This window comes from Protopterus annectens, chromosome 1.part2 (genome assembly GCF_019279795.1).
Source record: "Protopterus annectens isolate FY-2018-M chromosome 1.part2, PAN1.0, whole genome shotgun sequence".
Classification (NCBI taxonomy): Eukaryota; Metazoa; Chordata; order Ceratodontiformes; family Protopteridae; genus Protopterus; species Protopterus annectens.
Window position 1 is genome coordinate 1,014,786,565 of NC_056727.1, and position 19,130 is coordinate 1,014,805,694.

A 19,130-nucleotide genomic window follows, 5' to 3' on the forward strand; every position below is an offset into this window, starting at 1 on the left:
ATATATATACAGTATATATATAGTATATATATATATATATTTATAGGCGTGCATGTGTGCATGTCTGTGTACACAGTGTGCAACTGGCTTGAATAGCTATTGACTGTCATAACAGTCAGAGTAAGTGCAGAGGAAAAAGAAATTCATTTACACACATGCACACAAACTGTTCATGAAAAATCACTAAAATGTTTTTCACAGGAGGCAGACACACTACACTCATTATGTGGGGACTGCACCCCTTCCACACTTTCACAATTTATATATACTCACTTTTCAGCAACTGAAACCTTGGGGACAGCAGATAAATTATTTAATGATGAAATGTAGTTCACACCACTGTGAAGTCATACTAGTGGGGTATTTACTTTGTGGTTTTAATATTACATCATCACGTGTTATTTTTCAAAGGTACAGTGCTCTACCTACAACACCTAGCTGTTAACCTTTCTGTCTAGGAAGTAAGAAACTCCTACTGATGCATTTATCATTGAAGCATAGTAACATGTACATTAATTTAGGTAGGGGTCATGGTGGGTTCAGTCTTTCATGATGTCATGAAATGGATGTTCAGGTCCAAAACAGACATAAATTATAACACAGGCTTTCTATATGTCAGTATTTTGTATAAGTCAGTATTTTAGCTATTCTGTATAAAAGTAATCTTTGATTATCTTTAGACGATTGTTTAATGTCAGTGATGATTTCACTGACAGTGAAATTCAAAGCAGTTAAAAGCAAAGTATTCAGGTAACAAAATCAAAACATTTTATCAACTGAAGACTCAAACTGTATAGTCTATCATACAGGTTTTTACATTTGTTTTATATGCTCAAATGCAGTATGACACTGAGAAGAAAGCAAGCACTCTCATTTGCTTTGACTTACACCCTGCAGGGTTACCTCCCACCCTTATGCTGAAAAAGTTAAAATATTCCTCTCCCAACAAAAGTCTTCCCAGAAAAGTATTAAAGGAATCCCCTAGATGAATAAATTCAAATGCCAGACATACTGCAAACTCAACCAGATGTGCGAGTAAATCCTCTTTTTTCCATAAACATCTGGAAAAATCATTCATTGTTGCACTTTGCCTGTTGTTGCAATGTTTGATCTAATTTGAAATACCTTAGACTAAAATAGGGTGATGTCTGGCTGACAACATATATACTGTTATATTTGAAGAAACTATAAAGGCACAAATCAAGGAGATTTATATCTGTTTGAATATAGATCCCCAAGAAAGACAGCACTTAAGGTAATTCCTCTGAAATGCTTGCTCCCAGAATATGCTTGCCATTTCAGGTCTGGTGTGAAATCACAGTGGTATGAACATTTCACTGTTAAAGGACTTTTCTCTTCTCCCCAAAATTTCAGAGAAGTGGGAAAAAAAAAAATATATATATATATATATATATATATATATATATATATATATATATATATATAAATTGTTATCATGCAGAAGGGATGCAGTCCCCCCTATAGGGAGTGTGGGGGGTTGCTTCCTACAAAAAATGTTTTAGTGATTTTCCATGGACAGGTAAGACCGGATTCCATAAACATTGTGAAATTTGGTGCAATCTGCTGAGTTCCATGCAAGATTTGCAACTAACCAAGTAATATGCAAATATGCCCCATTGCATGGAGAATACCTCAGTGCAAGGGAGACATAACCAGTGAAATCAGCACAAATAAAATCAGTCATGTCAAATACTTATTCACTGAAAACTTGTTCTTAAGGTAATATGGGTCTATATCAGAACACCGAAAGTTCATACTTTCGATTGTTCTTACATCGACCCCTAGTCAGCGAATGCTGAAAATAGCGAAACAACAGATAACCAAATTTTTTCCTAGGGAAAGAATTCAGTTGTCCGTTTCTGTCATTTCGCTATTTTCAGCACTGTGGTGGAAAGTTATAAGTCGGGTTCAGGTAAGTGTGTGATTGGGCGTGGGTTAGGTGAGTTAGGGTTAGGGCGCAAGGGAGGTATGTGCGCGATTGTGTGGACGTGAGGGTTAGGGCGGATTAGGTGAGTTAGGGTTAGGGCGCTGGTGAGGTAAGTGTGTGATAGTGATGGACCTTAGGGTTAGGGTTTGGGTTAAGGTAAGTGGATAGTTAGTGGTGTTTGTACAGTTTAGTGTAGTGTTAGCTGTAAGATTTTGGGTGTATGTGTGTGGATTGCTGTTTGCTTGGTGTGCTTGTGTTTTGTTTATGTGTTTTGGAACAGAATTTTTTTTTCCCTAGGAAAAAAATTCGCTGTTCTGAATGTTCAATATTGTCAGCATTCACTGTTTAGGGGTCGATGTAAGAACATTCGAAAATGTGAACTTTCAGTGTTCTGATATAGACCCAGATAATATATGCATGTGCATTAGCAATGAACATCTGGGGAAGTTATACAAGCCTAGCAGAACTTTTGGAATACGTGGAAAGTGCTAAATGAAAACAAATGTGCATCAGCTATGTCTGAAAAGTTACAAATACCAGCCAACGTTTATGGATATCATTGTAATACATAAATGGACATATATAAATGCACTCATCACAATTTTCAGAATCAGAAGTAATATGCAAAACTTTTAATTAAAAAGTTAATTAATTAAGACTATGGGCAATCACAGCCACTTCACCATGGCTAACAGTAGCTAACAAGGGGTGCACTATAAACATGGGGAACACAACACCCCATGAACATTGTGAACATTTTCGAATGTTCTTACATCGACCCCTAATCAGTGAATGCTGACCTATTGGTACTTTTGTGGGGATAGGCCCCATTTTTGTTTTTTTGAAGAACAGAAGGAGTTGAAAAGGCACAGAAAGAGGAGGTGGATAAATGATCAGGCACCAACATATAACAAATATCACATGACATGATGTACAAAGGTCAGAAATACCCATAAACGATAGGTAAGGAACACAAGCAGAACATATAAACACTATATAACATGGGTGAAGCAAAAATTACAAACAGGGTAGAAATGCCTAACAGCCATTGTGGAACGCAAGAATACATACATACCAATTTAACCCAACCCTGTTCTCCTTGCCAGTTCTATACCCTATCCTATCTCTTTTCTAATTAATTGATCTAGCAAGGAATCATATGTTCCTTCTCTATGTAAAAAACTCTTCATCACCCTCCTTCATAAAGGTGGAACCTTATCTGATATAACTAATTTCAGACCTATCACCATATTATCCTGCTTGTCAAAAATTCTGGAGAAGTCCATTCATGTGCAATTTTTTCAATGTAATCTTCCCCCACACAGCATGGTTTTAGATCTACCTATAACACTGCCATGGCCTTATTAGCTTTCACAGATACTATTAACAAAGCCACAGATGAAGACAAACATGTTTCCTTTGTATTCCCTGATCTCAGTAAAGCTTTTAATCTAGTGTCTCACCAAAACCTCCCCTACCAAATGTCTTCCCTCAGGCTATCAGGCTATCACAACCCACACTACTATGGTTTAACAACTACTTAACCGATAGATACCAATCTGTTAAATGGCTCTCTACTTTTTCTCTATTACTTGCTGTCAGTACTAGTGTGCCACAGGACTCCATTCTCGGCCCTCTGCTCTTTAATATATTCACTAGCAATTTATATAAGTCCTCACAGTAAACCTCCCTCATACAATATGCTGACAATTCTACCTTAATATGTTATTCTAACAACCTAATACATCTTCAGCAAATTACTCAAAAAGCCTTTAAATCTCTTGAAAGTTGACTACAGGATAATCACTTGCTATTAAAGCCCCCCCCCCCCAAAAAAAAAAAAAACTAAATTACCTTTTTTTCAAAAATCCCATTTCCATGAAAAAAAAAAAAAACAATTTAAAAATGTCTTCCTTAAATACCATGATTGAATTTACTCTATATACAAAATCACTTGGCATTACAATAGACGTTAATCTTAAATTTAATTTACATATCAACAACAGCATCAAGCAAACCAATCAAAAACTAGGCACCTCTCATAGAGTAAAGAAACTCCTTGCAGACTATGCCAAGGTAACTCTAGTTACCACTTACCTTTTACCCTCTGTCATATATGAAGCCCCTATCATGACCAACCTACAACCTCACTTAGTTCTAAACTTGAGCAGTGCTATTAGAAGTTGCCTGATTCACTTGCAACAAACCTTACTGGTCCCACCACTGTTTAATACTAAAACACTTTGGCTTGAGCTTCCTCAACACCTATTTGATACTAAGCCTTAACCCATACAATCATCCATCTTCCATTCACCTGCTCAGCAATTAGACCCCTACTACAATATTATTTCCAAATTGTCCCCTTTTGTCAAATAATAAACAACTGCATAGCATCTACAAACCACAAAGGGCTTAGGGGGGGGGGGGGTTCAGTGTCTATTCTAATAGTATAGCTAGAACTTGGAATAAAATCCCTGTATCAATCAGGTCTATCACACACCTCTATCTTTTCAAACCATTACTAAAAAAACTTCTTCTTTGCCTCCTGGCTTTGTTCCTGCTCCTCATCTGGGAAATAGCTCTCTAACAACCTTTATTGCCTTCCTTATACTCCCCTTTAAAGGACCAAATCACTTAACCTGTTTACCCCCTTCTAATACCTCACTTATTGTACTTCTTAAACTACTATGTCTACTTCTGATTAGTGCAACCAAATTACTATTCCATCATTACTTATCTGTTAACACTCAAACTTACTTATCTCCTCTAATACCTCACTCCGTGTATTTCTTAAATTACTCCTACTTATCTTATGTAAAATACTTCTATCTGTGAAGTCTCAGTACAAGACTTGTAAATTTTATGTTTGTGAATATCAGTACTGATTTTATTATACTAACTATGCTATGCATTCACTAAAACTGCATTATAAAATGTGTTATTGTAAATATTGATTGCATTAAATATGATACCTTGGGACTTTTCTTCCCAGGTCTCTGCTGTAAAAGTGCACCTGTGCCCAGTCAGACTTACCCTGTAAACAAATGTCAGTGAATGAATAAATAAATAAATAAATAAATAAATAAATAGTATATGTACAGATTAGTGCTGAGATTATGAATTTTATAAATTGTGTGACAGTCATACCAAAATGAGCATGATCAATGGTAGGTGTGTGTGTGTGTGTGTGTGTGTGTGTGCATGTGCGTGTGCATGTGCGAGGGTGTGTGTGTGTGTGTGTGTGTGTGTGTGTGTGTGTGTGTGTGTGTGTGTGTGTGTGTGTATGTGGCAGAACCCAAAATGGCGAGTGCTGTCATTGCAGTACACAATGGATATCAAATGCAATTATCTACTAGACTGTCAGCAGTGCAAGAGCAAGCCAAGAAACAGCAAGTATGATCAAATCCAGTCAAGGAAATGCAGGAGAAGGCAAGTGGACAGCATACTAAAACCTCCAACCATGCACGCAAAAGGTAAACACCTAAGCACAGTGCCAAACAGCAGTACCATACTAGAATATTAATGTGATTGTGTAATAAACAAATAAGTATATATATATATATATATATATATATATATATATATATATATATATATATATATATATAAAATATGTATGTATATATATATATATATATATATATATATATATATAAAAATATATATATATGACTATACATTCCTATACATACCACAAACACAGGAGAAATGGGATCCATATGTCAATGACACATTCCAGGTAAGAGTTAACACATATGGGTGTTCAGATATACAATGTAGGGTGACATGCAATGACATTGCATAAGCCAAACAGAAACCTTGGGGAAGAACCTCATGTTGATCAGGAACGAATGCAGGAATGGTTAAGGAGAGGCGAATTCAAGCCAAGAGATGAAAGGTTAATATTGGCAGCACAAGATAGTGGGCTATGTACACATTGGTTTACAAAGTCCATTGAACATGTGGGAGAAACAGGAAAATGTAGGTTTTGTAAAACAGAATTGGTAACAATTGCACACCTCGTTGCTGGTTGTGACCTACTAATGGCAGAAGGACTGTATACTGAAAGGCATAATAATGTAGCAAGACTGTTGCAATGGGGATTGTACAAACATTATGGTATTGAAGTGGCTGAAAGACACTGGAAACATTAGCCACAAAGCATCACAGAAAATGATGAAGTCTACATCAAATGGATCATCCATAGCCAACAGTTCAAAAGATAGATATAAGAAAACCAGATATAGTGGTCGAAGAAAAGAAAACAAAAGATGCATTGATCATTGAAATGGCCACACCCAGTGACCACAGTGTCCTGAGTACAGACAGACATAAGTCATAAAATATCAAGATTTGCAAGCAGAAACTAGAGCAATGAGGAAGAAAGACACCCAGATAGTTCTGATAGTAGTAGGAGCAATGGGTCTTATAAAAAAGAGGCTACAATCATCTTTAGATATCCAACCAGTACATGTAAGTCCATATGAATTGCAGAAGGAGTCATAACTGGGCACATTGCAGGTGCTGAGAAGAGCAATTCTGGCTGACATCAAAGAGTGAAACAATACTAATTTCATGAACTTTAATCGTACTTTGACTTAGGAATGGGGTCCATTCCCTTCACTGCATTAGAAACCCAAAAGATTTGGTGAAATTAAAAAAGAAGACTCATCAAACATACGCACAGCAATGACATGGAATATGAAGTAAATGGTGATACATATATTATTAATAAAAGCTAAGTAATGCAAGATTGTGCATACGCAAGAAGTATATAAATGTCTGGGTAATGCATAACATACAAATGCAACATAAACACTGATGGAAGCTACTCACTTGACACAACCTTGCGTGCATATGCCTTGCATGTGTATGATACCTTTCATGGTGGCACAAGGTCAAATTGTACCAGAACACCTACATTACAATGTTACAAGAAGGTAAACATACACACAGGCAAATATCAAGCATATGTGAAACATATAGGCCAAAGCTATAAGGGAGAAAGGAGATGGACAACATGGGCCCACATCAGTGAGGAAACACCAGCAATAAAAAGTAGGTACAGAATAAAGCAGGACAACCATAGCTAAGGAGACACAGTGCACATACATGTATCTGCAACGCAAGATGGACTGCAAGTCCTCACAAGGTATATTGAAGCAAATGTTCAACATCTGACATATGTGCATAGTGCATTGTTGATGGGTATAGACATGCCTGTTTGCAAATGAGACAAACAATATAGTCATTTTCAACAGTTAAATAGCAAATGACATGAGTACAAAACAAAAGTAGCTTTGAATATCACATCATCATATACTATCATGCAAACATAATACAACAGGTGGCATGTCCATTGTTAGTTTTATAAATATAACAGTACATGTGTAGGACTGATCAAAGGAAAGCCCTGTGCACACAAGTACAACACAACGAAATGTAATAAGTCCATGAAACTAGTTACATATTACAACAGCAGTTATGTGTTGATGTAAATGAGTGCATTTGTACTACAAATGCGTAAAAACAGACGTAAGCTAACCCATGAATGTATGGGGTCTATATTATAACATCGAAGTCTAAAAACATCGAATGTTATAATATTGAACCCATTCAATCGAAACACCAGAAAACCGAACAGTCAGAATAGCGAATTTTTTCCCAGGGGAAAAAATCTGCTGTTGCGACAAACATACACACAACTCAACCACACCAAAATAAATAATCCACACACATACACTTCACAAAACCCTACACTAAACCAGACATACACCACTAGCTATCCACTTACCTTAACCCAACCCTAATCCTAAGGTCCCTAACTATCGCACACTCACCTTACCCGTTCCCTAACCCTAACTCACCTACCCCACCCTAACCCTCACGTCCACACATTTGCACATTTACCTGACCCGCACCCTAACCCCTGACTCACCTAAACTATGCCCAATCGCACGCTCACCTTCATTCGCACACTTACCTTAACCCGGTCCGTAACCTTCACTCCACAGTTGAGGAAATAGCGAAGCTGCAGGAATGGCCCACTGAATACTTTCCCTAGGAAAGTATTCTGTGTTTTGCAGCTTTATTATTTCAAGCATTCGCTCTACTGCGTTCGATATTATAACATTACAAGTTTTTAGACTTCGATGTTATAATATAGACCCGAATGTATGTCCTAACATAAACTATGTTCAAAAAGACTGGTTAGTGCCATAAGCAAGATAACAGACAAAAAAGAACTCAGGAATAATGCTAAACAAAGAATCACCTCTGTATATTCAATAAGGGACCATTGTATGTCAATGCAGTATGTGAAGGATATGTGTTAATAACCACCTGTCACAATACTATAAAACAACATGGTACAATAATTGCCAGTGTATGGCCCACACAAGGTCATTGCACCAGTGGGACAGCATAACTCCATAATTTTACATAAGGTAAAAAATCAAGGACATGCCTTGTGTTGAACAGATGTAAGACAGTCTACATTTTATAACTGTTATGTATGTGATGTTACACTGCTGTCTGACATTATCCACCTATAACACCTTATGTGATGAAAGGCATACATCCAATCCATACTAAATTACAAAATGGTGTGTAACATACATCACAGTCATATGCCAAACTTGCTAAAGTAAAACACAATAATCAATAAGGAATGCACATACAGTAAATGCATATGCTAAAATACACATTCATTATGTATGTATATAAGCAGAAATTATTTACATTGTGTAACACTGTACAATGTGTTGCTATGACAGGCCTGTTGCAAAACATAACAGTAACAAATGCCTATGCATAGTATAACAAACTATAGAGTTCACAATGCATAATAAATGTTACTGAGGTATTAAGAAGGTCCTGAAAAGGAGGTCACTCTCACAATAGTGATATGTATGTGGATGTAATACACATAGCATGTGATCTTATGTTGTCACATCTATCCACTGGTTCACAGTATGTATTGACGTGTCAAATAACACAACCAGACTTAAAGGCAGACATCTGAAACAACTATTCATTACTGCAGTGTCAGATGTGCACCAACAGAACTGTATAGAGATTATATTACAGTCAGTTAACAACACCAAAACTTATGAAACAGGACATGTGTAATGTTTGCCCGAGTTACTTCACAGTACAGTACATGGAGTGGTTGGTATAATGGTTAAAGTATTTACCTCCCAAATACAAAGCTTGATTCTCACTATTGAAAGGGAAATTGACTATGTTAAAATGCAGGATAAGGGCACCTAACCTAATACTTACATATGAACCAATAATGTGATTCTAGTGGGAGGGTTTGGCATAATGGTTGAAGTCTTCACCTCATTGACACAAAGTACAGGGTTTAATTCTGATATCTGGTTATTGGCTTGGCTTAAAATGGCCCTTCGAAGCAGTTAGCTTAGTATTCACCTATGAACATAAGTGTTGTGACACTATAATGGTCAACAGATCTGGCACACAAGGTTTATTTATAAGTTGGTTAACAAAACACAAAAAGGTGTAATAATAACAAGTGTAATGTCATGAATATGCAACATTCTAAATGTCATAATATTCATATAGTGATGACATAATAGCAATCGTCTATAAAAGTTCCCAAACCATCACCTTACTTCCACAGGAAATACCAAAATTTAACAATGCTGAACTTTTAATAACACTCCTAAAAACCAACAGGAAAACGATATGTCTAACAGCAATGTATATACCACTAGGGAATAACACTGATACTGCTAAAAGCATCCTGTATTGGATATCCCAACAAATTAATCATGAAACCATAATACTTGGAGACTTAAATATAGACTGGCAATTAATATATTCCACTACCCCCATTGAATTTATAAACGTGTTTAAATTCAGAAATGTAATAACCACAACTACTAGAATCAACAAAACTTCAGGGAGACACTAATCATTAGATTGGATTCCTACAAACAAAACAGACAAACTAACAAAAGTGAGCTGCTTCTCAGACAGCATAAATGAGCACATACCAACATATGCCATTAGAACTCACCATAACCTAGATAAACGTATTATGTATAATCAAATGCGAAATGCAACCAATTTCAGCAAAGATATTTTTAGTGAAACACTACAACAATACAACTGGAATGTATGTAGAACAATGCTGTTACTTTAATAACACATTTTTACAGAATAGCACCAGTACGTAATCAAAGAATAATGCCCAACCCCACACTATGGCTGGCAAAAGAAACAAAAAGTCATGACAAAAAGGGATAAAGCCTGAAAAAAATTGATGTAAAATAGAACTCAAAATGTATTCCAGCAATTTAGACATCTTAGAAACCTTGTAAAACTCTATGTCAAACAAGATAAGCAAAAATACTATACTAACCTACAAGACAAACATAAAAACAACCCAAAACTTTTTTTAGTCATTTGTTAATAAACTACTGTACTCTGGCAAGATCACCAGTCCCTTTCCAAAACAGACAAAATGACAGATTCTATCCCCACACAGTGTAATTAATACTTTATACAATCAATATTATCTCTCTTAGACACTAACACATCTGCCTCTCTCACTCTACCCCTGTCTAATCAGAACTACCCACAGCTCTTCAATTTTAGTCCAATACCCACCTCACTCATAAAGAAGTTGCTCCTTAAGCTAAAAACTATTTCTGTAGCTGTAGACCAACTACCATCAGACTGCTTAAAATGGCAGCAGAAGTCATAGCCTTCCCTGTGTCCATACTAATTAATAGGACCATAACAGTAAGATATGTCCCATAACTGTGGAAAAAATCCTACATTATATCACTGCACAAAGGGAGCACATCTACAGAGTTTAATAACTACAGACAGATAGTGATTCTCTCCCCCTCTCCAAAATATTAAAGAAATGCATCCATATGCAGCTGATGCAATACCTAACCTCAAATAACCTGCTCTCAGAAACATAATATGGCTTTAGGCCCCAGCACAGCACCACTACTGTTCTACTACAATTTACCAATATAATAAACTGACATAGAAACAATGATCTGCTTGTGTCCACCATGGTCTTAGGCTTGTCAAAGGCATTTAATACTGTCTCGCACAAGCAAATGATTGTTCGACTCTCTTCAGCTGGACTTTCACAATACGCCTTGTCATGGTTTCATAGTTACCTATCTGGAAGGCAACAAGCTATTAAATGGCAACAAACCTACTCATCCTTTCAACCAGTTACTGCAGGTGTCCTCCAGGGCTATAACCTGGTCCTCTCCTATTTAATATATTTATTAATGACCTCCACACCACTCACCATGCTAGTTTATTTCAGTATGCAGACAACTCAACATTAATGCATGTGGCCTCGACAATAAATAAGTTCCGAGACATTACCCAAAAATCTTTCTCCTCTGTAAAAACCTGGCTAAAAGAATCAAACCTCCTACTCAACCCAAGGAAAACTAAGTTAATGCTTTTTACTTCAAAAAGTTGCCAAAATCAAAAGTAATCTTTTGCCATAAAGTCAGCGAATAATACTGTCATTGAAACTGTAACTCATAGTAAACTTCTAGGCATTATAGCAGACAATCTCAAATATGATCAGCATATACTGCACACCTTTAAATCTACACACCAGAAACTAAGACCTCTTTATAGGATCAATGGATTACTTAAAAATAACACAAGAAAAACTCTAGCCACCATCTTCTTATTGCCAATTCTCTCATACACCACAACTTTCCTAAGAGGCTTAAACAATACTCAAAGAAAGATACTTGCCTCCTGCTAAAATAAAATGGCTAAATTTGCCACCAATCTCCCTCATAGGACCCACCATTGTCATAGCTTAAACCAATTAAATTGGTTTGAACTATACAGCTACCTAACATATTCACAACTAACTACAGCACACAAACTCATTAATCATCCAGAAAAATACCCTGCACTACATAACTTATTATTGACCTACTGTCCAGCAATGGACCTCTGCTCTAGTACCAAAATTGTATTACTTACAAATAAGTCAAATAATGTTGCAAGTGACTCATTCTACTTCCAATACATGGCTTAAATCTGGAATAGTATCCCCACACAAATAAAACTCTCTGATAAACTTGATAGTTTAAAAACACTGCTTAAACAACATCTTAACCAATCCTGGTCCTACACATGCTCATCACCAAGTTAAGACTTTGTGCTTATGGTATGATACTCTCCAAATACTGTCCTTGAACAAAATATACTCAACCTCTCACTGAAAAGACAAAACTATTCTTATACATAACTGCTACTTGTACAATCCATTAAGTTGCAAGTGGGCTTTCTCTTTAGTAACTTCTGCCTCTGTAAAATCTTACACTATATACACTGTATAAATGTAACTACTGCATGTGTATAAATGTAAATAGAAATGCAACTACTCTGTGCTTAACTTGAACTTAGTATAATGCAATGTAAGCAAAATTAGTTTTTTTCCCCCAGGCCTCCACCAAAAATGGGTATCATCCAGTCAGACTTTTCTGGAAGACAAATAAATAAATAATGGAAGGACATGAACTTAAATAGGATATGCTGGATGGACAGATTTATCTCCCATTGACTGCCGCATATTTGGAATGGGCTACCAATTCATGTGAAACAGAGCACATTTATAACACTGTTCAGGAGGAACTTGGATGAGTGGATGGGGCACTGTAAATTCTTACTGTGAATAGTGCCCACAACCCTCCTGGACAGGGACAGTCATCACTAAATGCAATCTTGGGTATTGACTAGAACCTCTATGGTATTACATTGGGTTGAAACGGCTAAGCTAAAAATGACCTCCGGGTCGATAGCCTAGTAATCTCCTATGATCCTATGAATCAGTGTGCCCATCAAATGTTTTCATTATGTTACACTAGCACATTATATGGCAGGCAGCATGAGTTTATCACACATACTTCTGTAGTTGCTTGTACATTTTCTGACATATCAGCCTTCGGGGTACATGCAAAACACATATGTGTACAGCACACAGATATATTTAGTATTAAATTACATTAGACAAGTATGCCATGTCACTCTAGCATGCGACACTGACATGGGGCTCATTTCCAAAAAATTGGTCCAATGTAAGTTAATAGAAAGAGCAGAAATTTGGGAATGTGACCCATGATGAAAGCATGCCACTAGAGATGCCTTACACCAATGTCAATCAAAGAATCTGAAAACATCTGTAATACAGCCCCTGTTCATTATTCAATGTGTACATCACACATTTATGTTGAGATATCAGTACAACACATCATTATGCGCAACTAATGTGTCATGTCTGTATAGTATAACACACACCTCACAGATGCATTACGGGAAGTCTGACATAACATTAGCATGCCTGAATATCATATGATTACACATCTAAACCTGAAAATTTAAATATGTTAATACTATGCCTGGAGACAGAAAGGTTGAGAGTAATAACATATACCTTTCCCACTGCACTGCTACAAAAGCCTTTGCATACACAGTCTGCACAAGGATTATTGTAACCCTGATCTTCAGCAGCTGAAAACAGAAAGAGATATGATGTATTACAGCAACAGAAGAAATGTTTGCATACATAATGATTGCTATGTACAATAAATGAACAGTGAAAAACCTCCTTAATATTACATGTTAGGAAGCAGTGCCATGCAATAAAATACAATATTACATTTTGCAATTTCAGTCTTTGGTGTTTCACTTTCAGTACTGTGCACACATGAGGATTAGTATAGATAAATAGGAACAAGTTAGATTGAAACCTGAAATTTCCACCTATGTTCATATTGCAAGCTAATTGATCTTCATTGTGATTGCAGGAATTGCAGGAAATCAAAAAACTTACATCTATAAATACACATATGAAGCATTATATACACTACACGAAAATTATGCAGTCGTGACTGCATATCATCACGTTGCTTACAGAAATATCACTCAGCTATAATAGCTCTGGTTTCCATGTGTCATAGTTCACAAGAAAACATTTGTCTGCACTTGATAACAAATAGACATTAAAGGGATTACTGTTCAACTGTGGGATTCAAACCTACACATGTAAAGTAGGTAGTGGGATATTCAATGAAAAGAAGTAAATAATTATAACAGACTTGTAAAATTTAAACTTTAGGGATAAGATATGTATGTGTTGCTCAGCATTCACACATACATCATTATTAACAGAAGTATGCTACACGATATTTCTAGAAGCATTGCAGATAATGGAAATATGCTTTGTCATCCATGGCCTAAGTGCTATAGGTTTTAATGTACCGCTACCATGCTAAATGTGTAAAATCTCTAATGGATAACTTTCCAAAAAACTACAAATCTCCTATATGTGATGTGCGATAGTAAATGAATAACCCTGAAGAATTCATCCAAACTAGGCTACACTGACATATGAACCCACACATAGGCAAACAACATTTAAATTGACTTATTGCATAACCACTTGAGCTAATTGCCGTCACATTTCTTTTAAAGTTGTAAAAGTCTATATTATGGAATTATGACAAAATGCACATTTATTCATCGTATAAGACTAACAAATATCAGCACACCTGAGTTTAACTTTCATAGTTTGCAAAAAGGACATTTGTATGTACTTGAAACAAATAAATAGCCATTAAAGAAATTAGTGTACAACCACATGATTCAAACCTATGTATGTAAATTAGGTAGGAGGGCAGCCAATTACGTCAATAAAGTGCTAATCCTACAGCCATAAAAGAGTATAAGGATTACAGATCCACACTCCTTGTATTTACATTGTATTTACAAGACTCAGACAAATTTCAACCATGATGACCTGCATTGGTCTTACATTCACTAAACCTGATGAAAGAAGAAAATGATTCAAAAAGACTGTTGTGACTTTTAAGCTTTAGAATTTACTTATGTATGATTTGATAAGTCAGCTTTCACAAATACAGAAGTATACTATGATGATTCATGAAGCCTTGTGGATAATGAAGAAATGCGTAGTCATCCGTTGCCTAGGCTCGATAGGTGTCAATGCACCAGAGTCATTGCTATATGTGTAAAAATGTATATGTTATAATTTATCAAACAAATATAGATTTTTCATATGTGATGAGAAATATTATAAGAATTACTGTTAATGGTTTTTCAAAAATTTGATACACCTGGATTTGAATGTGCACATAGGAAAAGTACAGTTACTTTGCCAATTTGGTTAACCAATTGAGCTGAGGCCATCACAGTTCAGTATATGTTTTACAAGCAGATATGGAATTGCAGTAGGAATAGTAGGTTTGAAGTCTGTATTCATACAGAGATGCAATAGACAGTCCTATACAATGTTTACACTGGTCCAGTATATTTGTGGACAACTTCAGAATTCGCCATCATGCAAATGTTAATTTTAATTATTAGAACACATTCTTTATCCATGTAAATTACTACTGTTAATATGGATAATCATGGAACACACTTGAAATACAGAGCATAACATAAGCATATGATAATGTAGGTGTTAAGGTGTGGAGTATGTAACTTACTCTAGGTATCAAGCGGCTAGTGTCAGACCTCTGCAAAGTTCCACTGACATGGTCACATCCTCTGCTCATATCCAGCATCGGCTCCTTGTCTATCCAGTTCAGCACCCAGACTCACTGAAGCCTCTTCATGATCAACATCCTTGCTAAATTAGTTCTACATCGAAGAAAAACACCTTCCAAAACATGTTAAGTGAGATCCCACTCAGTTTGCAGGTAGCAATGGTATGATAACAATATGTATCAATATTACATTTTAAGTTGGAGCATATTGGATGCTAGCAAGCTATTGGAGGGCATTATGCACTTATTACAGATATCCCCATTTATTGATACCTATTGGGCAGTGAGACTGAGCACTGTACACTTTTGCTAAGCTATTGGTTAATGTGTTGAGATTCAAGAACTCAGGAGGACATTTGATATTAGGATTCCAAAACATTAAATGCTATTGAACCTTATTAATTAAGCATGACACAAATTGCACTTAAATGCTGTGTGTGCTTGGTTAACCTCACTCCGGGATATAGGTGAATTAGAGCTAGCTTCCAAAGGTAAGCTGTCACCTGTTTGCATTATTTTGCTGGAAATCAGTGCTATTATCACATACCTATGTTATCATTATGCTCTGTAAAACAACTGAAATGTTTTAATGCTTGGCATGAGAAATTCGTTGCATTATAATCTGTCTGTTACATAAAGGATGAGGGTTCACTTCAACAATACGCCTGCATTTGGGAATATGTCAATCACTACCAAGATGGTTTTCCCAATATACACTTGTATAGCTACAAGCAAACCATTCCTGCTGAACTATAGATATGGATGGAGTTCACATATATCCATGGGTACTGTAGAATAACCTGAAACATCTGATGGATGTTTGTGGATACTGATGACTTACTGAGTTATGCTTAAGTTGTATGTTCATTGACTGATTTACAGACACTCTCTAACATGTCCCTTTCATAAACTAATGTTGTACTGCCTTGTTTCTGCATATATTTCAGTAGTTGTGTTACTGAATGACATAATATCTAACATGCATCCTTCATGTTTGAGGAAGAATTGATAGTTGTGTTAGGATGTGCATGTAACTGTGGCAACACCATTTTTATAATACTGTAGTTGTGGCACATTGGTAATATGTTCAGCCCTTACTTGTCATAATATCCACTAACATGGGTTCAAATCCTACTTCAGCATATATGATATGTACAAGCTTGTTTAAGGCACTGATAGCTGTCCACAAGTATGCTGATGATGTTAAGGCATATGGATCAGCTATTCAGACATGTTTTTATGTTCATTCCATTTATCTGTACATGACAGTGACATACATGACTTAGATTGTTTTGCAATAGCTATGCTCTGTAAATGAGAGGCAACTCATTAATTTGACATATGCTTTTAACATTGTCATTTCAGTAAGTGAGCCCCTAAACAAGCCCTATGATGTGCATATCACCCTGTCTTCCAGATATGAAACCACACTAGGAGACACAATTTTACACATCGAGAAAAAGAAATAATAATAATAATAGAGGATCTGCACCAGCATGGCCGCAACCTGCTTGGATGAACACACAATACTGTGTGGAAAATCAAGCATGGATGGATCTGATACACATGATAGATGCCATGGGTGGAAACAATAGATACAGGGAGGCCTGCTGGATAATCATCTGTTCAGCCAAAAGACTCTTCTGCTGTGAGACAGAGGAATGCAGCTGGAGGTGGGCCACCATTGCCTCCATGGATAATAAAATTATGTTCCTGTCCCAGTATCATTACATCTGCCAGGATCTCAGATACCTGAGGGGATATCAAGGCAGGTGCACTAGGATGTACAGGTATGTCCAATGTTCACAGACACGGCAGCATATACTAATTCTCATTGAAGGATATTAATTCACAATTCTTACAGTAATGTTATTTTTTAGTTATAGCAACAGAAGTATGCCATGACAGCACACCATATGTGGATGCACAATGTAAGTGTTATAGCATGCTATCTTACCTATACAGTACATACAAATGACTGCCAGCAATATGTGTGATGTGTTTTTCAATTGTATAGCCCCATCAACATCAGAACAGCAGCAAAACATGTCACATAAGTCAGTGTCTCCATATCCTGTTATTGTGATACATAGTTGTGTGCCTCTGCTTACTATTAAGACGGTAGAGTGCACTCACATGTTGTTATTTGTGTACCATTTTATCGTAAAGATGCTTCTGTGTGAGACATGGGCCATGAAGCATCATACACAGACAGGCCTGGTAAGGTTGTTCATATTGTTGCTATAGTGCAGCACTGTTTATCACACCTGTGATCTACAGTATTAATGTTGTCTTGTTCCCTACATCAGTACATCTGCATGATGTGTGCACTGTTTGTCGCATAAGTGTCTCTGTGTCCTGTTAATGTGATCCATAATTGTTTTGTGCCACTACCTACTGTTATGACTGTGGAGTATAGTTACATGCTGTTGTTGCTGTTTGCGTGCCATTTTATAATGCAGTTTCTGCATAACATTAGATGATATATTCCCTAACCAGGGAGGACATACCTGGTAAGGCAGTCTATATGGCTGCTCATTTCACTATTGATACTTACATATGCACCCTTTATAACCATTACAGTCTTGTTCACCTCCATAGGGCACCTGCAATCTGAATGTTGTCATTGCCCATCCAGTATATCTAATTTCCTGTGTGTTATACATCTGGTGGAATGCTGCATGATGCCTTGTATGTGCTCACTACTGAGTTGTGTATGTGCATTCTTTTTACATGACAGTGTCATTTCTACTCTCATCACCAGTGGGTGAGTCAGAGGAGGACATGTCAGGCAGCTTTTAGTAGATAGATTGACATTATATGTCATATGTGATTGATATTTTACTGACATGGTATATATCTGTTTCACAGGGTCACAAAACTACCCACAGCCATGATGACCTGGTAGGTCCACACCATCAGTAGCACTGTAGTTATATTGTTATCTAATATATCAGTACTATTCTGCAGTATTTGACTTTTGTGAATGCATATGACGTGTCATCTGTCTCTTTTTGTAGCATGTCCACTCTCAGCCTCCTCCAGTAACCCATCCACTGATCCTGAAGTGGGATGTGATGTACCTCACTCTGATAGTACAGCCAATGACACTTGGACCACTGCATTAGTTCATTGCCCAGCCCAGAAGGGGACAGTCATGTGTGTCATGGTGTAGCCTCCAACAGGGAAAATAGCATGGCCAACCATTCTGATGATGTGGAGACATCAGATGATGGTTATGATGATTAATGTGACCTACTGTCCCATGTTGAGTCTGATAATAATGGTGAATTTTCTCCATGATAGACTAATACTGTCTGCAGGAGTACACTTGGGAGTGTAGCTGATGTAAATGGATGTATGTCAGAGGGTGTCTGCTTACTATTACAGGTGCATGAATGTTCACAGTGACATAATGGCTCTGACCTGTGTGCAATTGCCCATGCCACCAATCGTGTAGTAAACCAGCTGCATATGTTGCATAAAGGTCAGGAGTGCAGGCATGGAGAGGTCATGGCAGCATGGGCTGCACAACATTACAGTACCATGCTGTGTTAAAAGCCTTGTTATGGTGGTGTTAGAGC